The sequence below is a fragment of the Palaemon carinicauda genome, chromosome 31 (assembly GCF_036898095.1).
Source record: "Palaemon carinicauda isolate YSFRI2023 chromosome 31, ASM3689809v2, whole genome shotgun sequence".
Lineage (NCBI taxonomy): Eukaryota > Metazoa > Arthropoda > Malacostraca > Decapoda > Palaemonidae > Palaemon > Palaemon carinicauda.
The window spans coordinates 27,511,929-27,524,428 of NC_090755.1; positions in this window are offsets into that span (position 1 = coordinate 27,511,929).

Sequence of the window (12,500 nt, forward strand, 5' to 3'; positions counted from 1 at the left end):
ATGGCCAGGACACATTATGAGAATGAGATAAAAGATGGACATTAAGAACAACCGAGTGGGTCCGAAATGATTAAAAAAGAAGCAGGGGATGGAAGCGAAGACGATTGATTGGCGAACTAAGAAAATTTTCGGGTATACACTGGCATAATAAGACCATAAACAGACGTGAGTGAATGGGCATTTCTGAGGCCTTTGTTCTGCAGTGGACAAGTAACACGTGATGATATATATATATATATATACATATATATATATATATATATATATATATATATATATATATATATATATATATATGGTGAAAATCAACATAATATTGTGTTCAATAGGAAAGCAGTTAGCACTTAGGTTATGGTTTGATTTAGAGCCTATGGTGGCATGATTAGTAGCAACCTTGCCTTTTATTTGAAAAGACTAGATTTCGATTCTAATGTGACATATTTACATACATACACAGTTAATTTCAGTAACTTTCCATTTGAAATTACTTGTCCTCTGCCCAAAGGGTCTTCACAACTTCGGCGTCAATAACCTTAGATGTCAGGATGCCAGATAACTCATAATCAATCAATCAATCCTCTTGTAATAATAACAGTTTGTTAGGGAGCCTACACTAACCTTAGGTCAACTCTGATTTGTAAATGCAAATAAACTGTAATCTTGTGCAAACGTTAAAGTCTCCTTTCCTTCCCTACCTCACAACACAGAATGAAATTATAACACATAATTGGAGGTTTAAATATTTTCTATACTTTCATCCCTGCATTCATAATGTGCCTTTGAAAGTACAGTAGTAGCGTGCACCCGCCAGAAATATTTCTGTTTGTAGACGATATCCCACATGACATGGGAACCATTAGTTCGGGAACGGAAAACAAATATATTTACACAAGGTCCTTTAAATATTCTCTTGGATACATTTAACAGACCTTGCTTTTACGTATGTATACAGATTGCAGTGTACATCATTTTTATCACAATCAATCCTCAAGGCGTAAGAGATAACCTGAAAAAAACCGAATCCATCATTCATCTGAGAATTCATTCTCTCTCTCTCTCTCTCTCTCTCTCTCTCTCTCTCTCTCTCTCTCTCTCTCTCTCTCTCTCTCTCTCTCTCTCTCTCGAGTAATGACGGATAATAACGCTAATAAAATAATAATAAAATATGTGTTTGTGAAACTTGGTCTCACACAGCACATGCTAAATATGAAATCAGTAGTTCAAAAGCTAAGGTCAAGGTTAATATCCTGCTTGACCTGTGACACTTTATTATAACCCTGACCCCACGCTGTACATCAGCTTTGTTAGAAAAGTAAACATGCCATATTTAAAGCACTACCTCTTATGATTAAAAATTTATGAGCAAGTTTAATTTTTTTTTTCTATTAAACTTTGACCTTGGCATCAATCCGTGCATTACTTTCATAAGTAGAGTAAATCTCTACCTCATACAGTTAAAAAGCATGTCTAAATTTCTATTCGACCTTTGACATCTAAGTTATGACCTCGAACTTTGAGTCAGACAGGCAAAATCCTGAACCGTATAACCCGTAAATGATAAATATGAAATTTAAAGTCTATATCTTCAAAAATATAAAATTTAAAGAGCTTTAAAAAGAGGGGCCCGACAGGAAGCCAGACACATATATCAATTATTACATGTTAACCCCTGAAGGTAAACCTGGAGCATACAAAAGGGAATAATGACAGAGTGGTGGCGGCAACCAAGCGATAGACGTGCCTCTTTAAAATAGGAATATATTAATAATGAGGGAAGATGAGAGAAGTGGGTTTACTTCGATGTTTAGCAAGATGTGACCAGATAGATGCTACTTGACCCACCTTAAAATAAACAGCTCTTTCCCTCAAACTACAAGGAACGGTAATTGAAAGATCTATAGAAAAGCGCAAAGGGTCATTTTGTGACAGAAAGAATAAAAGATTTAGGAAAGAGGTGAGGGCAGCTTGGAAAAATCGAAATTGATCCCCTCTTATTGAAAAGAGAAACAAAGGACTAATCATTTCGAGAAAATCCTTAAATGAAAAAATCTAAACAGCAAAACATGAAAAAATTCTAAACGGCAAAAAATGAAAAATCTAAACAGCAAAAATTAAAACAAATTTAAACAGCAAAAAATGAAAAAAAATCTAAACAGCAGAAAATGAAGAATCTAAACAGCAAAAGATGAAACAAAAATTAAACAGCAAAAAATTAAAAACTATACAACAAAAAATGAAAAACTAAACAACAAAAAATGAAAAAATTCTAAACAGCAAATATGAAAAAAATTAAAAAACAAAAAATGAAAATATTCTAAACAGCAAAAAAAAAAAAAAAAAAATGAAAAATCTAACCGACAAAAAATAAAAAATCTAAACAGCAAAAAATGAAAAAAAATTAAACAGCAGAAAATTAAAAAATATAAACAGCAAAAAATTAAAACATTTTAAACACCAAAATATTAAAAAACTAAACAACAAATGTAAAAAATCTAAACAGCAAAAAATGAAAAAAAAATCTAAACAACCAAAATGGAAGAAATTCTAAACACCAAAAAATGAAAAAATCTAAACGACAAAAAATGAAAAATCTAAACTGCAAAAAATAAAAAAAAATTAAAACAGCAATCACGTTGAACGATTCACCAATTAACATTTTCCACCGGTAGTAACAGCATTCATCTCATTAGTTAAACTTTACTAGAGTGCTCTTACACCTTTAATAAACATAAATGATTGAGACTTATTGCACTCCCTTGATTGATCACCTAATTAACATTACACATGCAATAAATCCAAGGGAATAAGACAAACTCTTATTTGTAGGGGGAATGTTAACAATACTGTACTTGATTACATTATAAACATTAAAATTGAGAAAAAATAACATACAAGTAACTACATTTGTATTATTCGCTTTATATACATCTATATATATATATATATATATATATATATATATATATATATATATATATATATGTGTGTATATATATAAATATATATACATATATATATATATATATATATATATATATATATATTTATATGTGTATATATATATAAATATATATATATATATATACATACATATATATATATATATATATATATATATATATATATACGTAATTTTCCGATCTCCAAAACTCACCTGCTTTATATTAAATAATGTGATGCACAATAGAAAGCCTCCAAGATCTGAGAATAATACGCAACTCCCAGATAATAATATAAATTATATGAACACTGATTATCTAGAAGGTCTCTTTACACTCAAAACAAAACTGGGTGATTACTTTACTTTTAACGAGAACTATTCTTAAATCAACCTCTTACTTCAGGGGATACAAGCAAAGTACCGAGATAAGTATTGGTGATCGAAATAATACCTACTTTAATAAAAATAAATATATTCTATAAAAATAACAAATTAAAAAAAATTACCACCAAAAAATAAATCATTCGAAATATTAAATCTGAACTACTTAAACTAAGAAAATAAATGATACTTCGAAAAAATTATACAATCACTTGTTTCGCTAGAAATTCATTAACAAAAATATCTAATTTTGACAATTAATGAAAAAAAGTTGACACTTTAACACTAGAAAATAAACAAAATTTACACTTACATATACTTAACTGTCCTTAGGCTCACACAAGGTTACCGAACGGTTAAGCAAAATTAAATACATTTCACTGTTTAATCGAATCTAACAGGGCCAGTTACAAAAATCTATACTATAAAACACTATATCAACACACTACACTTTTAACTTAGTCACACAATAATATCACCAATGTTTGAACAATACTATACACGGTATATGTTGGCGAGAAATCACTATTCAAGTTTGAGAGGAATACACCATTCACGTAGCGGCTGGACAGAGGCCGGCGGAAGCAAAAATCTTGTGGGATGTTAGGCTGGATCTCTGTTTCCTATGCATTGCTAGGTCCTTATATATTAACTTAATTCACTCCAGAATCTTCCAGTTCGGCTTTCTGGAAGCATGGGTGCATAGTCTAGCTGCGTCAAGGTTGCCAACTTGGCCTTATGGAAGTAGGGTACTAACGTCGCTTGCAAGGCAACTCTCTCAGCTAACTCCGAGCACCTTCTCTCATAACATTAAGAAAAAAAAAATAACCTTTAGTCTAGAATCTTCATGCAACTTCCAACCACGGAGAAACATGATGCAATCCCTAGCGTGTGTGTCATACAGCATACCTTTTAACAAGTTTACATAAGACTTCATAACAAAACTATGTGAAATGAAAATTTAATTCTTTAAAATGATGTAAATTGACATATATGGAACTGAATGAAAATGCAATTAAATAAATGACGACAGTCTTATGTAATTTCCATACATTTACTTAATCCTATGTGATTGGAACTCACCTTACGAGCTGGTTATACATCTCTTGAAGACACAAATCAAATATGTGAATAAAATATTCTACTTTCATGTAGACCAGCCCAGCGGCATAGTAAGAAATATGAAACCAATTGTTCAAATTGTTCTAAAAGCACCAAAATTGGCACACATGTGGATTAATACATTCTGAACAATTTTGGATATGGAGGCATTCAAGATTCTTCCCGTAGCACATTTGGCGGCCATTTTTCAAAATGGCCGCTATTTACCGTTAGCCTCATTGAATATGTACCATAATTTGTCTTTTTGTGGATGCTAAAGGTGATAAGTGTGCTAGAGGTGATAAGTATTGTACAATTACACATACTTCTGTGCTTACCAAATAATTTGGCTACCATTTCACAAGAAAATGAATTTTACTTTGCAGCGGCAGCGTTGGTGGCAGTGACGGCGGCTGCAGTAATAGTATAGTGTTGATAGTCATGGTGCTTGTAGTAGTAACTTGTGGTAACATGGTGGTGTTTTGTGTCTTTGCAGGTGAGGCAGCAGCAGCACCACCTGACATCAGAGACGCGTTGTTCCAGACTGCAGCCATGGCAAAGAAGTTCCAACTGGTCGATACTTTTGAGCAACGTACTCCCACAACACCTCCTGAGACAAACTGGAAGCTGTGTCTTGTATGTCAAGAGGAGACAACAGAGTCACTTGTCTGCCCAGTACTGTCTAAACGCCGAGACCCTGGGAGTGGATACACGACAATGGCTGCAAACTTGGTCAAATTTGATGAACTCGGAGAACTGCCAAGAACTGTTCAGTTACAGAGACTAGATGAAGGACAAGGTGTTGAGGCGACAATGGTTGCCCACCAGGCCAAGTGGCATAAAACATGTATGCTCAAATACAATAACACAATGCTACGAAGAGCAGAGAAGAGACGCATCGCAAGCAGCTCAGCATTTGATAGTACTGACAATGTCCAGGCCAAGCGCGCCAGAACACACTCTTCAGAAGCCACTACCAGCGGCACTTCCTGCTTTTTCTGTGGAAAGTCTGGCACAGAGACCCTACATGAAGTAACAACCTTCCAGGTGGACACACGCGTACGGAAGTGTGCAGCGCAAGTTGGGGACAATGAACTCATAGCCAGGCTCAGCATGGGTGATATGGTGGCTCTGGAGGCCAAGTACCATTCCAAGTGTTTGTTGGCTCTTTACTATCGTGCAAAGGCCGTCATTGAAGAGCTGGGCAACCCTTTCGAGGAGGACAGTCAGGACTTGCTGGTGCTCGACACAAAGGAGATCGCAGACCCTGCAGTCATAGAAACAGTCCGTAACGCCAAGCAGATTGGCCAAGACCAGTTTGAAGCATTCTCAAAGGAATGCATCGTGGACAGAACCAAGTCCATTGAGGTGGCAATCCACCGGAACAAGCTACCACTGTTTGCGACCAAGAGAGGACCCAATATACCCAAAGGAAAAGAACAGGTCAAATCTCTGAAGAATGATGTTGCGCTCTTCGCACGATTATATATCGGCTGCCAGACCCGTGATGGGAATCTAGAAGAGTTCTTCAGGCATGAAAATCAGCAATGCCCTCCAGCTTTATCTGACGGAGGGACACTGTACCTAGGGAGCAAGAGTGACTTGCTGGTGTGCCTTGAAGGCCATGCTGAGCCTCAGTTTGAAGCTCCTACTGTCACTGCTGTTGTCCTCGATGGAGCAGTAATCGTACAGATGTTGAAGCCGGGTACTGCCAACACGTTCGAGGAATATGCACAGCAAGTGTTCATCCCATACGTTGTACAACGTTTCCAACATGTATCACGTCTTGACCTTGTGTGGGACAGCTACAGAGCAGATTCCCTGAAGGCATCAACCAGAGAACAGCGTGGAAAGGGAGTACGTCGGCGTGTTGTCGACTCAGCAGTCATACCAGGAAATTGGCAAAGTTTCCTGCGAGTTGATAGCAACAAAGTGGAGCTCTTCAGCTACCTCTCCACCATGCTTGCAGAGTCCTTTCAAGAAGAAGGCAAGGAACTGGTCGTCACTGATGGGGAGCAGGTGATCTGTGTTCCACAGCAAGAGGATGTCAACTCACTCGCACCATGCAACCAAGAAGAGGCAGACACCCGCATGATGCTACATGTAGCACATGCTGCACAACATGGTCACCACCAGATACAGGTTCGAACAGTATACAGTGACGTCGTGGTCCTAGCAGTGATGGTAGTCCAGAAACTACCAGCTGGAGACGAACTCTGGGTAGCCTTTGGGACAGGCAAGAACTACCGCTACATTGCAGCCCATGAAATAGCTTCCTCCCTTGGTCCAGAGAAGGCATGTGCTCTTCCAATGTTTCATGCCATCACAGGGTGTGATACTGTGTCAGCCTTCGTCGGACATGGGAAGAAATCTGCCTGGGCAACATGGAACACGCTGCCAGAACTCACTGATGCCCTGCTGAGTCTGGCAAATGCACCCACAAGCATCCAAGAGGATACAATGCATGTCATCGAGAGGTTTGTCATACTCCTGTATGACCGCACAAGCAAATGCAAGGACGTCAACAAGTCGAGAAAGCAGCTCTTTGCAAAGACGAACTCTGTTCAGAACATCCCGCCAACCTACGCTGCTCTGGAGCAGCATGTGAAGAGATCTGCCCTTCAGGGTGGTCATGTCTGGGGCCAGGCATTGGTACCAACGCCCGTGCTCCCTCCACCAACAGACTGGGGCTGGCATCGGAGTGATGATGGGCTCTACACACCACTCTGGACCACACTCCCTGAGGCATCCAAGGCCTGCTATGAGCTGGTGTCTTGCGGATGCAAGAAAGGCTGCAAAAACCGCTGCAAGTGCAAGAACGCTTCACTGCAATGCACTGGTCTATGTTTCTGTGAAGGCGAATGCCAGTAGATTGGGACAGAAAACTTGCTAACCAACATTATGATCTGTAGACATTCATAATTCTGGTGACCAGATTTGAAAAGTTCGGAATCATAATTAACATAGTGTGGCAAAATCTACGTTATTGTATTACATGTATGTACTGCAGGATTACACAAGTACTGTGCCTAGAGACTGGGCTTTTGGTCGACTATATAACTACAATCTGACCATACTGTAAACTTCCCGTACTCTGTGTATTATTTTGACTAGCAATTTTGCCAGCAATTTGAAATAAAAAAGCAACTTGAGCAATTAAAGTGTGTTCCTGAAATCAGGTACTGGTTATTAGAGGTATTATGTCATTGAGTATTGAAATCTTCATCAAATGTCCACTTTTTCCACAAAATGGCGGCCAGTTTGGGGGCCATTTTTGAGAAGATTCATCTAAATATCTGTTAAACATTTATTGATGTTAATTCTGATGTAAAAAAAGGGAATTTTGGCCCACCTAGCACCAAACTAACGACACATAATGAAGTCTATGTAATGACGCTAATGTTAAATGGCGGCCATTTTGAACAATGGCCGCCATATCTTCCTAAGGGCTAATCTTGAATGCCTCCATATCCAAAAATGTTTAGAATATATTAATCTACATGTGTGCCAATTTTGGTGCTTTTAGACCAATTTGAACAATTGGTCTGCTATGCCGCTGTACTTTGAACAACCATGGAGCTAGTAGCCTCAACCCATAAATATATGATGCGAAACCTGAATGATAACACATGGTGTCATCACCTCTTATGGTGTGTGTGTGTGTTTGTATGTATATATATATATATATATATATATATATATATATATATATATATATATATATATATATATATATATGCATGCATGAATGTTCGTTTCATGGGTTTTAACATACTTGTGAGGAGCGCGTGCATGAAGCGGCTCATGTTTTTGGCATTTATCGTTTTCTTTTATTTTCTTGAGACCCACAACGTATTAAGGGAGAAGGTTGTATGTTGAACAAATATCTAATATATCAGGTGTCTAAATGTATAGAAAATGAAAAGTCGTCCATTTCTATGCATAAACTATAAAGTAGATGTATCATTTCTGTTGAAACAAAATTAAAACTTTGTATTCGCTTTCTTATTGCCTACTTGTCACATTTCACTTTTTTGCCGATAATAATGTGCAGGATGCGAGATCAAGAGCTATCCAGTTTAATCAATCTTTCATGCCATTCATTTCGTTAACATAAAACTCTATAATTCTTCTAGTATTTCCAGGATGCCTGAACGTCTTTTTCACCAAACCAGTCTATACTAACTTCAACTTTTGGGATGACTTTCGGAGACTAGCGACGCAACAACTATGCTTTAAAAGATCCCTTAAAAGCAATTAGTATAAGCTTTGAAATCAGAAGAACTAAATACAACCAAACTCATTATTGTTTTCATCAAAATTACCAAATTATTATTATTATTATTATTATTATTATTATTATTATTATTACTATGGTTACTTTCGTTTTACCAAATTTCCAAATGCCGAAAAATCCCTGGCATAGAAAATAATCAAGAAAAAAAAATATCTACTGGCTAGCCTTAATATATCCCTTAAACACGTTACAAATACCTCTGTGGGTAATTCTCTGAAGCCGTGATATCGAAAAATGTTTTACTAAAGTGCTACATGACTAATGGTGTGACGCTACATTTGGTTACCAAATTACTATGCAACGAAGAATCAGTTGATATCCTTATTAAAAAACTGGCACTTACGCTACCATATCTGAACTAAAATTGAGCAAATTTAAAAATAAAATAGTTTTTCTTCCATTAACTTGAAGTTTATCCAAGTGGTTGAAATAATTCAGACCTACTGATTCATGTAACTCAGTGAATCCATGTTTTGATTCGTCATTTACCCTTTTGCTTTTTGGTTTAAAATCCCAAAATAAATCATATTTTTTCAGCGCGCACGTGTGTGTGTATATATATATATATATACATATATATATATATATATATATATATATATATATAGATAGATATAGATATAGATATATATATATATATATATATATATATATATATATATATATATATATATATATATATATATATATATATGGGTGTGTGTGTGTGTGTGTGGAGACCAGTCATATATACCAGGTGTGAAAAAAACATAAAGAAAGATTTTAAAAAATTCTTCCGATACTATTTACGTCTCTCCAACGAAATGTGGATTAAGAATTCCAACCAAATATGATTAGAGGACATCCTATGCTCAGCTAATATGAAGTTAACAAGTGATACTCAATCAACTACCACTGACAGTTGTTGGTTAAATAAAAGAGACAGCGGAATAAAAAAAAAAACCTTTACATAATTATAAAAAGGTAGAGCTACAGTAACAGAGTATTGTGTCACTTATTAAAATAGTGTTACTGATATCCAAGGTTCACGAAACTACCACCTACAATAACAATGAAAATATCAAGCATAATTTCTTGCAAAACTAAATTCCCAATAATGTTTTAAAATCATTACTAACTTTTCAGATTTGAATAAACTATAGCAGAAAAATCATTGGGAAATAATAATAATAATAATAATAATAATAATAATAATATTAATAATAATAATAATAATAATAATAATAATAATATATGATTTGCTCCCAATAACGATTTTCTTTCAAGAAATCAAATTAAAAAGGCATATCAAAGTTGTACCAATGAAATAAAAAATTACACAAACGGCCCAAAATAACTTTGGAGCAAAAGTTTTGTTTATGTGCAATTGTATTTAAGTGTTTGTGTGTGTGAATGAATTTTGTCCCGCATGCCTTTAACAGGCCACGCATGAAGAAGAGGAAGAAGTAAAAGGGAGGAGGAGGAGGAAGAGGAGGAGGGACAAAAGCAGAAGCTGAAGCAGCAGCAGGAGCAGGCAAGCACGCAACTGAGAGAGAGAGAGAGAGAGAGAGAGAGAGAGAGAGAGAGAGAGAGAAAGAGCGATTCGTGTGAGAATCGATTATATTACCTCAATTGCCTCCTGCCTCCGAGTTGAGAGAAAAAGAGGAGAGGAGAGAAGAGAAGCAGAAGGAAAGGATTCTCCCTTCAGTTTATGGCGTCCTGTTGATTTCGCTCACATCTCAGCATGAAGTTGATGTGTTGTGAGAAAGTAACGAATAGAGAGAGAAAAACATAAGGGATTTGGTTACACACACAAACCACTCGGGGGACTGCTCCTGCTGCTGCTGCTTGGCTGCTGGCGCAGTTGGCAGATTCCTCTTCAGGCAGTCACAGTCACAGTCACTCTTCTAAAGCCCTATAGTCTGTCAGTAAATCTCTCTCTCTCTCTCTCTCTCTCTCTCTCTCTCTCTCTCTCTCTCTCTCTCTCTCTCTGTATATATATATATATATATATATATATATATATATATATATAATATATATATATATATATATATATATATATATATATATATATATAATCATTTTAATGTCAAGATAAAATTGGAGGAACGTCTTTTCGAAATAGTTAAAAAAGAAAAAAAAATAAATTCTCTCAATATTCAAGAAGGCGAATTCGTTCATACTCTGTTCCGACGCAACACTGATCTTCATTGGACCTAAAGTCAACAGTTCCTGGTGTACCTTACGACAGAAAAAAAAAGAAAAAAAAAACACAGAGAGGGAAAAATAAAGATGCCTTTCCATTTATTAGGCTATTTTGCTGAACATGGTATAGAAATGTTGACCGGTACGCTATCTATAGTTTTATCTGAGAGAGAGAGAGAGAGAGAGAGAGAGAGAGAGAGGAGAGAGAGAGAGAGAGAGATGAATCAATAATCAAAACAACAATCAAATTATCATGTGCAATCAGAACATGTACATAAACCAAATTTTGTGTATCACATATGTTTAAAGACGTTAAAACAAGACTTCCTTCAAATAAAGAAATTAATTGACGGACCCCCTAATGAGAGCCACCCAATCAGCTGACTTTTTTGTTGACATTCTTTTGACCTAAGGTGCAAAACTTCGTTTTGTATGACCCTTAACCTCTTTTCATATTTCACTTGCGTGAAATGAAATCTTATCCCCTTAACTTCCAAATATCTTTAGATCACCTTTCTACGAAAATATTTCATTAAAATATAAGAATAAAAGATGGACATTCTACATTAACGCCAGGATTCGTCCGTACCTGGAATAGGAGAAATATCAGTTGAAAAAAATATATACTTAAAGTATACATATCATCAAAATAGTAATAATGACAAAGATGCATAATATTTCAACTAATATTTCAACAAATTCTACATTAAGCAATGTTTAAAATATTCACACAGATAAACGTTTAAATAAAACGTGGTAACTGCTGATCACCTAAAATGTGGATGATCTGCAATTTCAGAAATGGCCATTAATTAATATCATTAACATTTCAAACTTGGAATAGTGAGTCATCTAAGATCAAATTTTATGTATTTTCTGGGAAAACACATTTTTATATTCTAAACTAATTTAGGTACATATAAAATTAAAATAAAACAAATATTCTTTATCTTTAACCTATGTAAATAAAAAATGCAATATATCTGATACTAAGAATATTTCACACCTGAATACACACCCACAATTATTTAAATTAACGTTTATTTCGTCGCCACTGATTTTTTCTTATAAAGTTATAATTATATTGGGAATTGCTTGACAGATATTCACTTAAATTTCCAAATTAATGGCCTAATTATAAAGCAACAATAACAGGCAATTTACAGATAGAAAATGCAAGTATATTTTGAAGCCTTTGCATAAAAATATGCCTCACAGCTTGAAAGATGAGTCCGGTCACTAATAATGGGCTAAAATGCTAAGGTCAATCAAGGTCACATACCTGCCCAATACAATGAAGATATAACAAAATTAATAATTTATCATTATTAAAAATAGGGTAAAAGAGAGAAACTATATATTAAAGACAAGCAAGGAATGGACCTTGAATAACAAAAATTCAACTTTTAAATTTATGAAGTCAAGATTCTAAAGCAACTTGGCGTATTACGATGACGATCATCAGAACATATAAAGCTGTTGCTAACGGCTGGCATAGCTCGTAGTAAAGGGTCAATTTACTGACCTCACACAACTGCTTGATTAATTGAAGCTTGGACACTGAAGGAAATCTTATCAATTAAGAAATAAATC